This window comes from Lagopus muta, chromosome 2 (assembly GCF_023343835.1).
Source record: "Lagopus muta isolate bLagMut1 chromosome 2, bLagMut1 primary, whole genome shotgun sequence".
NCBI lineage: Eukaryota > Metazoa > Chordata > Aves > Galliformes > Phasianidae > Lagopus > Lagopus muta.
The window spans coordinates 5,119,714-5,132,027 of NC_064434.1; the positions used below are offsets into that span (position 1 = coordinate 5,119,714).

A 12,314-nucleotide genomic window follows, 5' to 3' on the forward strand; every position below is an offset into this window, starting at 1 on the left:
AAATTGTCACAATCCTGTAAGCCAAGGAAAAAGCTACGAAATGCCCTTTCAAATACATTTGTAATAGATTAGTCAGTCCTCTAAATGGCTCCTGCTGGTAGCAGACATCAATTAACTAACAGCAATGATTTCACAAAAACAGGATTGCAATCTGTGCTTCAGAACTGGGCCTGCGATTGCTGTGTAATAACACCTATTTACTGGTTGGCCAGCACTCAGGGCTTCCTACACCCCAGGTCAGATAGGGATCAATTAGGTGTGAGCCATAGAGCTATATACGCTCCTGCTTTCATCCTTCCTACCAAACCCCAAAACCTCAAACTGGCTTTGCACCTCTTTTCAGGCAATATCCACCTTATTTGCATCTGAGAATCAGACATCTCAGCTGCAGGAGCCAACTCAACCACGACAATCACCAGTAAACAGCACTTTAAAGTCTTGTCCAAGAAGAAAATTGTGGGCTCTGCTTTTGAGGATATGTCTAAATTGCAACCACAGTGCTACAAGCACACTCAGGGCAGCCATAGCCCAGCAAGCACAATGGCAGTTGTACGGACAGCTGTCTGGCCCAGCTGCGTGCCTCCAATCCCATGCAAATGCTACCCCAGCAACTGCATTCCAGCAGAGATACAAACTAACTATACCGAAATGTCCCATGCCTGAATCGACACATGGGTATGGGCTTGTCTTTTCCACAGACCCCCATGTATTCTGCCTGCTAAGTGGTTAGGTCATAGGGATCTCCATTTGGGTTAGGATTCATTCATTACAGCAATGCAAAAATTCCAGCTTGGGTTAAAACCCCAGTGTTAGGAGCTGCTTCTGTCTGTGCATGACCCAAAAAGGGGTATTTAGCACAGATAACAGGTAGGCAAGTGAGACAACAAGCACAGGGAAAACCTCCCTGCTGGTGAGGAGTCGTGATCTAGTGATCGGTTGGTCCTTTCCAGTTCTGTGTTTTGTGAGGTTTCCAAAGCAGAAAAACTGCCTCCGGACTAGGAACCAACAGACATCTGACCACAGTGATCTCGGCTTCAAATCGCTGGCACATCTGGTTAGCTGCATCTCCCAGCCCACTGGAATTGGCATGAGAAGGGGAAGGAATGCCCTGGGGAAACGGGAAGGTGACAGGAGTCAAACAGCAGGGAGGCAAATCAGGCACCAGAGATCGTGAGGGGAGAGAACAAATACACAGAGCCAGAAGAAAAAAAGAAAGGTAAACTCTAAAAACATTAAGACGATGATACTGTGGGATTTCAAAACTGAATAGTCACAGAAAGCAGATTCGAGGTGGCCTCTGGCTCCCCACAAGCAAACAAGCCCTAATAACACAGCTGAACAGTGACATGCTACAAACACCCAGGGGAAGATGATCGTTCCCATCCCACCTTAACAGCACACAAACAGCCTTCCAATTTTGCCGCGTACCACTGAGAAACAGCCTCAACGACAGCATTTCAACAACTGTGGTTTCCTTGTTTTGCACATTTGCTGCTTTTGCTCTGATTTGACAACTGCCAAAAGCCATCCTCGCATGCAAACAAACATGAGAGCTAACAGTCTCCACTTGCAAAACTAGAGAATATCAGAAAACTATTTTGGACTTCCCTTCTGCAAAGAGACATCAAGAAGTTCAAGAACTGTCAGTACCCCAGCTGAGCTGCCAGAAGAATTTGGCTGTGCCGTGCTCAAATGAAGACAGCCCATTACCCCTGCTCTAGAATCTCTTAACACTGAGCTGAACTGATGCAAACTCTGGTTTCTGGAAGGAAAACTGAAAGAAAAAAAAAGAGAAATCACAAAGCCATTAAGTGAATATGGGTAAAGCCAAGAGTAACAGCAGAACCCTCTTATCAACTCTTTGAAAGGGGTGATAACTGCAGGACAAGGGGAAATGGCTTTAAGTTGAGGGAAGGAAGATTTAGGTTGGATGTCAGGGGGAAGTTCTTTATCATGAGAGTGGTGAGGTGCTGGAACAGCTGCCCAGAGAGTCTGTGGATGCCCCGTCCATCCCTGGAGGTGTTCAAGGCCAGGTTGGATGGAGCCCTGGGCAGCCTGGGCTGCTATGAAATGTGGAGGTTGGTGGCCCTGCATGTGGAGGGTGAGTTGGAGCTTCATGATCCTTGAGGTTCAATGGCCAACCCTGGCCATTCTGTGATTCTGTGACCCTCAGATGGTACATGAAGCCAGGGGAGCTTGTGGGGGGAACGCTTCTCCCATTACCCCAAATTCAGATTGTGGTTCATTTCTGATGCTACCTTTGCATAGAAAGAAGTTTTGGATTATTCACTACTTACTAAAGCCTGAAAACACACCCGATGTGCCAAGAACCTTATTATCTCACTTATAACAGAAATATCAATCAAAACACATTTGCAACGCGTGCATCAGACTTTGACATCTCACACAGATTTCTCCACAAAAGCAGAAATATCAGTCAGAGCGACCTGCCCGTGACACACAACTCAGGAAACGAAGTTATTTAATCTCCTACTTACAGATACCAGACTTGCCACACGGAAACCCAGAAATGTTGAAGCCAAGCTATCATATCAGGGTACCGAGGCACACTTATCAGATGCATGCATAAGCAACAAGAGACCAGAAACCAAGCAGGGAGACGCACTCGCTGCTTTATAACACACGCAGCAGCAGAAAGGCGCTCCTGCAGCGGATGCTTTGCTCCTCTGTGTATCCTGAACACCCACTGAACGACTTCCAGCTGCAAAATCGTTTGGCTTAGGGCACAACCGGGGGCTGGGCATTAACGTGTTAGTTAGCCCATGGTTTTTTTGATTAAGGTCGAATGTTTTTAAGGTCGAAAGCAGTAGGGAACGCCGAAGGAAATCGGAGGGGGGGAAAAAAGCCCAGCACAAAGCTGAACTTCAGCAAAGAGCTGAAGGCCGAGCAGGGTGCTAGGCCTCGAGCCCCCAGACCCACCTCGGGCCGGGGGCAGCGGACGGGAGCAGCGGGGAGGCGGCGGCCCCGTGAGGCACAGCGGGACGAGGGGCTGCTTTAGGGCCCCTCGCAGCTTCAGCCCACCACAGCCCCCCTCATCACCGAGCCGCGGGATGGAGTCCTGGCTCCCTGCGGGACCCCCACCTCCTCCCTCATCCCCGAGGGACCCCGCCCGGCCTTCCCCTCAGTGTCTCCCCCAGGCCGTGCCGCCCCTCTCTCACACTCGCTCCCCCTGCGCTCCCCCCGCCGCGTGGTTCGCTCCAGCCTACCTCCAGGCGCCCTCGCTTCACCCTCCCGGCGGAACCGCGGTGCCGGCGCCCGCTGAGAGCGGCTGGGGGGGGAGCCACAGCCTCCGTTTAGTCTTCCCCCTCCGGCTGCCCTCCCCTGCTCCCCCCCCCCCCCAGATCTGGGCGCAGTTGGTTTGTTCCGAAAAGCCGGCCGGTCTTCTACCCTAAACCGCTGGATCTCTCACGTCTTCGGCCATTTCCGACCGAACTGGCGGAAGTTGCCGAAGTAGCGGCGGAACTTAACGGCCCGTTCCGAAGGGTGAGCGGAGAGAGCCGAACCACGGACGGAGACAGCCGAAGGGCTAAAGGGGCGGGAGCCAGGACGGCGAAGGAGGAGACTTCTCTCCGGAAACTACCGAGAAGAGCCGAAGTGTCGCAGGAGGCGGAGCATCGCCGCCCTCCAGTCCAGAGGGGTTCGCTGGCCACCACGCATGCGCACTGCGGGGAGGCTCTTTTCCCGCCTAAAGGTGGACACGTGCTGCCCTGCCTGCTCTCCTCAGCGAGGAGCCGCCACGATGGGTCTGCGTCCGTTCAGTGCCCCACGCAGCCCTTGCGTGGGCAAACACACCCCAAGCTTTAGCCACAGCACACCGAGTTGGCTCCAGCCATGCTCCAGCACCCCTGCAAGGCTGAGAGTGCACACAGAGAGTTCAGCTCTGTGGTGAAACCACCATGGGGACTGCAAAGGTGGCGCATTCTCGGCACAGATGTCCAGATGGCTGCTGGCAGAAGGGGTTTTACAAACCACGGTGTTTTGGGATGCTGGTACATGCAGGCCCTGCTTATGAGTACTGCCAGACCACTACAGATGGGATTTCATTACTGAGTTGCCTCAAGATCCAAGCTGGACAGTTTGGATTAATACTAGAAATTAAAACTCGGTCTGGACAAAAGTGATGTAGAATATAATTTCTGGATTTAACTTCTTAACAGCATTTACATTGCCAACAGCACCTAGTAAGAGCAGCAACATCAAATTTATGCAGACAAGTACCAAACATACCATGCAAAAGATGAGGATTGAAGCAAAAGAATTAGGGGGGGAAAAAAGACAAACAAGTAACAAAGCAGTGGGGAAATAGAGAAGAAAGGCAAGGAATGGTGGCAGCCATCATCCTACAAGAAAGCCAACTCCAGCAGCTTCAGTACTTCTTGTTTATTACTTTATGCGCTTTCATTTTACATATATATTAATGCCCCATAAAGGACTTCATATCTATGGGTACCAAGTCTCACCCCAAAACACAAAACCTGTTAGCTTGTGAGGGACTGAGGGATCTGAGAGAAGAAACAGGTTTACCTCCATAGGAGCAGCAGGAAGGGTGGCAACTGTGGCGTATCTTCAGGAATCTTCGCTTTAATACAACGTGAGCACTTCAAAACTGCGAGAAACCACTTTTCCACCACTCTGCACTTTTTTAACAGTCATCTACACGTATGTAGAGCATGCAAGGAGAAACTAACTTTTATCCTGAAAAAATGGTGAGGGTGAGAGGGGGAGCAAGGCTACCTGTTGTTAGACATTGAAATACAATCCTACAAGCAGGGGACAAGGACGGAGGGGTAGGAATAGGTACTCTAAGGCTCTCAGAAACAGTCTGTCTTTTCCAGCCCATCCAGCCTGACCTTGAACACTTCCACGGTGGGGACACCCACAACTTCTCTAGGCAACCTGTTCCAGTGTCTCATCACCATCACTGTGAAGAATTTCTTCCTGATAGCTAGTCAAAATCTATCCTCTTCTAGTTAACAGCCATTACCCCTTGTCCTGTCACCCTCCTCTGGTCCTGTTCCCCAGCTTTTTTATGCTGGGGCCCCCAGAACTGGATGCAGTACTCCAGGTCGGGTCCCACAAGAGCAGAGGGACAGAATCATCTCCCTCAACCTGCTGGTCACACTTCTCTTGATCCAACCAAGCCAAGATACGGTTGGCCTTCTGTGCTGCAAGCACACATTGCTGGCTCATCTTGAGCTTCTCGTGAACAGATGCCCTCAAATCCTCCTCCTCAGGGCTGCTCTCAAGCCATTCTCCATCCCCCCGACCAAGGTGGAGGACTCTACACTTGGCCTTGTTGAACTTACGAAGTTGGCATAGGCACTGAGCCTGCCCAGGTCTCTCTGTAGCTGCAATTCAATGCCGTGGATGCTATCACTCCTTCGTGCCCTCTTCTCTGTTTGAATAGTCTCCACTTAACCATTCTTCTTTATCTGGACCAAATTCTGCTTCTCATCCCCCCTGCAAGCTTTTCTCACTTCCAACACGTTAACGTTTCACCTCTGCTGTAGATTACACCAAGTCATTTTGAGCAGGTATTAAGGAGTTTCAGAGCCAGTTAGTGCACAGCCCCATGGCATACTTCCATGGCCTGAAATAAACCTCAGGAAAGCATCCGTTCCTCTTCAAGGGAATAACAGTCTAAGGGGAAGACTAAACTTACATCTTTTCCCTGCCAGAAGGCTACAGTCCTTCTGGCAAAACTTTTTTAACCTCTTTCTCCTCCCTTCCACAGGAGACAGTACTAAGGCCTGACCACCTGCAGACTCCACAAGCCTTGTGGAATGTTTTTTAGACCACACTCCTAACCTCAACAGTCCTATCAGATTTCACAGGATTCAGTCTCTTGTTAGCCCCAGGGTGCTCTTGGTGCTGAACAGGTAAAACACATTTCTAATACACATCTCCCAGCCCCACTGGGACAACTACACATACGTGAGAAAGCTAAATTTTCAGTTCTGCTGAGGCTCTGACCGCTTTTGTCCCTCAGGTATCTCACAGTATGCTTCACAAGAGAGGAGTAATTAATCTGGAATGCTGGCCAAATTCCAGCTTAAGTAATAACATTTGGATGGGTTACATTCTCCCTGCAGTTTTGAGTGAATATGGATTGTTTTTTTCTCCTTCCTTTATGCCATAAAAGCAGTGGTCTGGTACTGTTGGAGCAGCTGCCAGGCTCTGCAATGTAAGCAGCTGCATTTTAGCAATAGGCAAAGGCATCTCATTTGCTTAAATAAAGGACCTCATGAAGACCCCATGGGCACAAGAAGTGCTGTTAATAATACACTCCACTGCTGGGCATAAAGTGAAGCAAGGGCTAGAGCATGTCATGAACCTATAATTGAAAAGTTAACGTAAGAATGGACACAGGCATAAAGCACAAGAACTTTTTCCTCCAAAATGCTAATTCAGGCTTGGACCCAGTGCAGCTCCAGCTGGAATCCGAAGAGCAAAGCCAATGAACTCTTAGCATCCTGCACAGGGAAACGAGATCATGATGGCAGGAGAAAATAAGTTTATAAAAGCAGAGAAAGTTTTGAGCAAGATGCTGGGATGTCTGAGGATACGGCCAGGTAGTGAAAAGGCACGAGGAACAGAAATGTCTGTTCCCTTGTTCACAGAGGCCCGATGAGCGTATCTTATTTGAGCTAGATATTTGAAAGAAAGAACATAAGGAGGAAAGAAACGGGGCAGAAGGTTTTAAGATGTAATATTATGGATCACACTTAGAGTATGTCAAGTTGCACTGCCACACATTTTATGAAGAATAAACATTCTGGAAAAATTCATTAAATGATTGCATTATGCTTTGTTTATAGAACTACACATCACCAGACTAGGTTATTATCTTTGGCGAACCGGGGTGCCTAAAAAGGTAATTTCAGTATTTCAGCAACAATGTAGTTAAGAGAGATTAGGACAGTGGTTACAAATAAACCGTGAGAGACCAGATGGCTCAGAGGATGGGTAATGAGACATGCAGCTTTCCTCCTCCCCCAGCATGTCCCAGATCATTAGCGACTGAAAGCTGTTACTAGCACTGACTATTTTTCACCAGCAGTTTATTGACCCAAATATGGTTTTGCTCATCCCCAAAACTACTGCACACCGATTTCAGTATGGCAAGTCCCTCCAGGCTCTGGTGGAGCTGCACAGTGTGAGAGGGCGAAGGCAGAGAGTGTTGCCTTCCTACCTTGCGTGTCTGTAACCACTTGCAGCAATTCTACTGCACTTTTGTGGACCTTGCCTGCATTTCCTTTGCATTTTTTTACACTTACCTCAAAAATGAAACGCTCAGAGTCACGCAGAGTCATTCTGTAGGAATCAAGTCTATCCAGGTGAATTCAAGGCTAGGTGGGATGGGCCCTGGGCAGCCTCATCTTGTGAGTGGTGAGCAGCCCATGGCAGGGCTTGGCTCTCGATGATCATTAAGGTCCCTTCCAACCCGAACCATTCTGCAATTCCATGATTGGATGACTATGAATTACCAGCAAGTCCTCTCCCACCTTCACCTCGCTCCTTATGGGATGTGCACTTACTCACAGGAAGGTGAGTAAGCCATAAGATGCTGCACATTGCTCTTTTTATTAGACTCCTGGACATTTCAGTGACTGAATAAAGACAGGCTGCAAAGCAGGAAGCAGCAGTCCATTTCTGTAAAGTTGCCTTGAATTCCTGAAGTGCTACAGCTAGCTGTGCTTCCCCTTCATCTCCAAACAGATGCTTTGAAGTTTTGCAGACACCCAAGAAGGAAGACACATCCAAACACCTAGACTACCCCCGAACTCCACCCTGTAACAGATGGTGAGGTTTTAAATACAGAAGCATCTGGTAACCACTGGTATGAAAAAGCTGGCAAGCCACAGCTTATTCTGTTCTACCAAATATTCCATAATTTGAACTATATTTAAACAGGGAGTTAAAAAAGAAGCAATCATTTCACTTGTATATAACATAATCCCTAAACTCCTACACACTGGATCTGCAGTGCAGTTGGGCACTGCACTCTTGCCTACCAAAAGCACTTTTTTTAATTAAGCATTCAGCAGTATTAAAAATGAAATTAAAACTGAACGCAAAGCAAGCAGCCCAGCCCCTCCTTGGTGAAGCACAAAGCATCGTGTTTAGCGTGTGCTTTGTTACATCAGACAACCAGGCTCAGGGCTGCCACTTTCCACTACTTCAGCTCACCCTCAAGTCCACACAATACGAGGGGCTCTGACAACTTGCCAGATCCCCAGCAGTGCATCTAAAGACAGAAGTCTTGAGAAACTCACTGAGACCTGTGCGCTCAAACCAAGTGTTTCACCTGTCCCCAGGCCCAGCTGCCAAGTGAAAACTGGAGATAATACTTCCTACACAGAGACACTGAATCACAGAATACCCCCAGTTGGAAGGGACCCATCAGGACCACTGAGTCCAACTCCTGCCTCCACCCAAAACCAGAAAATAATATGTGACTGCTAGAAAAATCTCTGCTAGAAATTATTGCCAGAATACATTAAGGGTCAATAAACACATACACACATGGTTAAAAAAGAAAGAACCCTCAAAACTCCAAACCAAAGCCAGACCTGAGCATGCACATTGCATGTGTAGCCCTAAATGCGCGCTCCCCAAACTGTGCTTAAATAATCTTCTGGGACAACGCTCCGCAGTTGTTTCTGTGAGCTGAGTGAATCATCTGTGCTTGCTGGAAATCCAAAGCGATAGCATGCATAAAACGATCACTCTGGATTAAAGTCACTTTGGGAAAAGGCTGTAAAAGGCTGCCTGCCAAGATTGTGCTAGAGGTCCACTGGAGACTGTGCCATCAGATCTGGAAGTGTGCTGAGAGCATTCTAAAGTGCCTAGAGAGGGAAAGACGTACTCCTAGGAACTGGCTGATAAGGGAATCTTAAATTCCGGATCTAGAAGGAAGAACAAATAGTAACAGCGTGGCCCTAAGTCTTAGCTGTAATAGCTGACAGATTTCTTTACAAAACGATCACTGAACAAACACGAGGTGATCCTGCTGCAGACTGCTGACAAATAGCGAGGATGTTATAATAACAGCTGCTTGTGATCGCTCAATTCAAGCCCATTTGCCACAAATTGGTTCAGTTCAAGCAAAACCGCAAGGGTTTCAATTCAAACAGAAAAGTTTGTGAATCTGACCAGGTTGAAAGGCAGAAAGGCTCCAGGAGATTTTAAACCAAAGAATGCAGCACCACAGAACCATTAAGGTTGGAAAAGACTGCTAAGCCCAAGCCCAATCCAGCCCACCATGCCCAGCCCTCAGTGCCACATCCTGCGGTTCTGGAACACCTCCAGGGATGATGACCCCCCCACCTCCCTGGGCAGCTGTGCATCACTGCTCTTTCTGTGAAGAAATGTCTCCTGATATCCAACCTGAGAACACACCCCATCTGTCACATGCATCCTGAATGGAAGAGGTGAATAAAAAGCACACAGAGGGAAGTTGTGAGAACATGCAGGAGATTGGACATAGCCACAAGCCTCTAGGCTTAACAAATACAGAAGCAGCTGGCAATCAGATGGTCGCCTCCCTGTTCAGCAACCCAAGCCATTCCATGACTACAGCAGAGGGTACAGGTGCGTTAGGAGGAACCCTGCCTGCACCTCCCCAGCCAGGAGGGGCAAGCAAAGAGGAAAGCTCTGTGCTGCTGAAACACCAAGGAAGCAAGGAATGCTCATGGTTTATACAAAAACCCGACCTAAAATTCACAATTATTCACAAGCTTCAAAGTGCTGGGATGATATTGACAAGCCAAGAAGTTCTGGGATGAACCTTCCCAGCCTGCATTTGAGAGTGCCAACGTGTGTTTGACACTCTCAAGAAGCAGCAGCATGACACACCACCGGCACCAGCCCACCTCCAGCAGCAGCTCTCTCACTGCAGAGGACTTTGTGCAGAATCTCTGCTCAAGGAAAGAGGAGGCAGTGCTCAGAAAAGCTGTGGCATCAACTGCACGCAAAACCTGAGGACAGAGTTTGAATTGAAACGTTAACAGGCATGGAGATATTGAGTGTAAAATGCACCATTGGATCCAAGTTACACCGTGCTAAAATAACTCAGCACCTGCCTTTGATAAAATAACTGGTCTCTTTTGACAAAAGGGCATTCAGTCTTATTTATTGGGATTTTAGCAAAGCAACAAAAAATCTGGGGAATTATGAGCAAAGGGGGGAAACAGGCATCGATGGAGAGAACGGTGAGATCGATAATAAACACTGCTGTGCATTAAGAGCTGCAGGCTTTTTTAAAAGCATCGTTACAAAGTTAAATGATAATAAATAATTGTCACCATGTTAAGCACAATCTATTTCAAGGCCTAAAGTTACTATCATGCACCAAAATGATTTAAATGAGAATATCTATATCTACATCTAGGCAGTGCAGGCCTGCTGCCAAAATCGACCACTAAAATAGGGCAGCGGTTGCCAACTGTGCCTTTCTCAGCACAGAAAGGGTACTTTCTTCTCTCCACAGTTCACTCAGTTCCACTGTTAGTGCATTAGAAATGGAGAAACCAACTCAGAGGTGAATTGTTATGAAAACATTTCTTTAAATGAAAACCTCCTATGCTTTTGAAGTAAACCACGTTGCATAATCCCATTAAAACACTTTATCGTGCTCCGCCTCCATAGCTCTCAGGTTGTTAACCCATTGCACAATGCCTATTAGGCAGCTCATCAAGGACCTCTTGGTTTGAAGCCACTCTGCTCATTTCCAGCCTAAACTCATTCAGAGCCATTTGTTCTCATGCCCAAACTCTCATTTAACTTAATTAACTCTTCTTCCTCTCTGGTGTTTACACCAGTGTATTTGTAGAGCAGGAATGTCCTTTTCCTTTGCCTGCCTTTGCCACTGGCTTACCACCCTGGTTCCTTTTCGTTGTGCTCTCTGCCAGTCCTGAAGCCATTCAATCTTCTTCCATGTCTTTACAATTCTCTGGCAGGAGACTGTAGTGAAGTGGGGCTCAGTCTGTTCTCCCCGGTAATGCAGCAGGACAAGAGGTGATGGCCTTCATTTGTGCCATGGGAGGCTCAGGTTGGATATGAGGAAAAACTGCTCCAAAAGAGCAGTGCTGCAGTGGCACGGCTGCCCAGGGAGGTGGGGGGTCACCGTGCCTGGGGGTGCTCCAGAACTGGGGGGATGTGGCACTGAGGGACACAGTGGTCATCAGTGGGCTGGGGTTGGGAATGGAGACCTCAGAGATCTTTTCCAACTTTAAAGACTCTATGATTCTATTATCCCAGTTTTGATGAAACCCCACAAAGTTGATTTCTGCTATTCCATCTGTTAATACAGCAGTGCTGGGACCAGTCCTTGAGGAACGCTACTGCTGACTTGTCTGCCAATCCTTTTTCGGCCATCCTCCCTTTTCCTACCTCTGTGATGACAAGATTTATGGATGCAAAGCCACACTTTGCTCCTAAGTGATTGATTTAACCTGTCTTGCTTTGTATTTTTAGTCTTTTTTTTCCCCTTAATTAAAGTCTGCCTTTTGCTGCTGGAGAACAACAAAGGCTCATTTCTCTGTAAATCAGGCCTCTGGATAACAGGAAAGCTGTCCTACTTCCACAGTTGGGCATTTGTATAAATTAATAAACTATGGAAGTTAACGCATTTTATGTTAAAAATGGTAAATGAAGTTTGCTAATGAGCAGCCTGACTTTTTAATTGTACTTAGGATTTATGCCACAAACATAAAAAACAATTAAGATGCAGGAAAACAGCATGTAAGACTTGCAGTTAAATAAAATTAAGCTAAATGTGCTGAATGCATAGTTTAAACTAAAACACTTTTATTGTACAAAGGAATTCTGCAGCCTATAAACAGAAACAATTTCATCTATTCAGCACGTCTTCGGGTTTTCAGAACTTGAAACAAAATTAATTTCTGTTCTCACACAAAGGACGAGCTGGTCCTAAAATAAAATGGATGCAGCAAAAACTCTTTCATTGAACATTTTATTGTTTTTAACCTGGATCACTTCCACCACTCAGTTCCACGCTGGGTGTTGCTCCCAACAATTCTGTTAGCAGAGCGAAGGAAGAGCAACATCAGCAAGCAAAGGCAGATGGGAAGAACAGAGCTGCTGACTGCAGTCCTGTCTTAAATGTTGGGCAGAGCACGAGCACTTGATTCTTCTGGGGCAGATTTGGGGCAGCTCTATGCTCTGGAACTCATCAGAAACCCTGAGATCATCCAACAGATGGCAATACTCCTCTTTAATCAATATGAATCCACAGAGAGCACAAAAAAAGAATGACTTGCCCTCCCAAT

At 47.2% G+C, this 12,314-nt stretch overlaps 1 protein-coding gene across 11 annotated transcripts in view; it reads right to left on the bottom strand.

Moving 5' to 3' along the window:
- EXTL3 (exostosin like glycosyltransferase 3) overlaps nt 1-12,314 on the bottom strand; it is a 131,932-nt gene that overhangs the window by 109,643 nt on the left and 9,975 nt on the right. For 6 of the 11 annotated variants that reach the window (XM_048937329.1, XM_048937335.1, XM_048937339.1 and 3 more), the window contains exon 1: nt 3,228-3,526. The exons of 4 other annotated variants lie outside the window; for them this stretch is intronic. The gene's annotated coding sequence lies outside the window, so the exon portion shown is untranslated. Of the gene's footprint in view, nt 1-3,227; nt 3,533-12,314 lie in introns of those variants that run through there. One more of the 11 variants, XM_048937341.1, reaches the window with a different exon arrangement.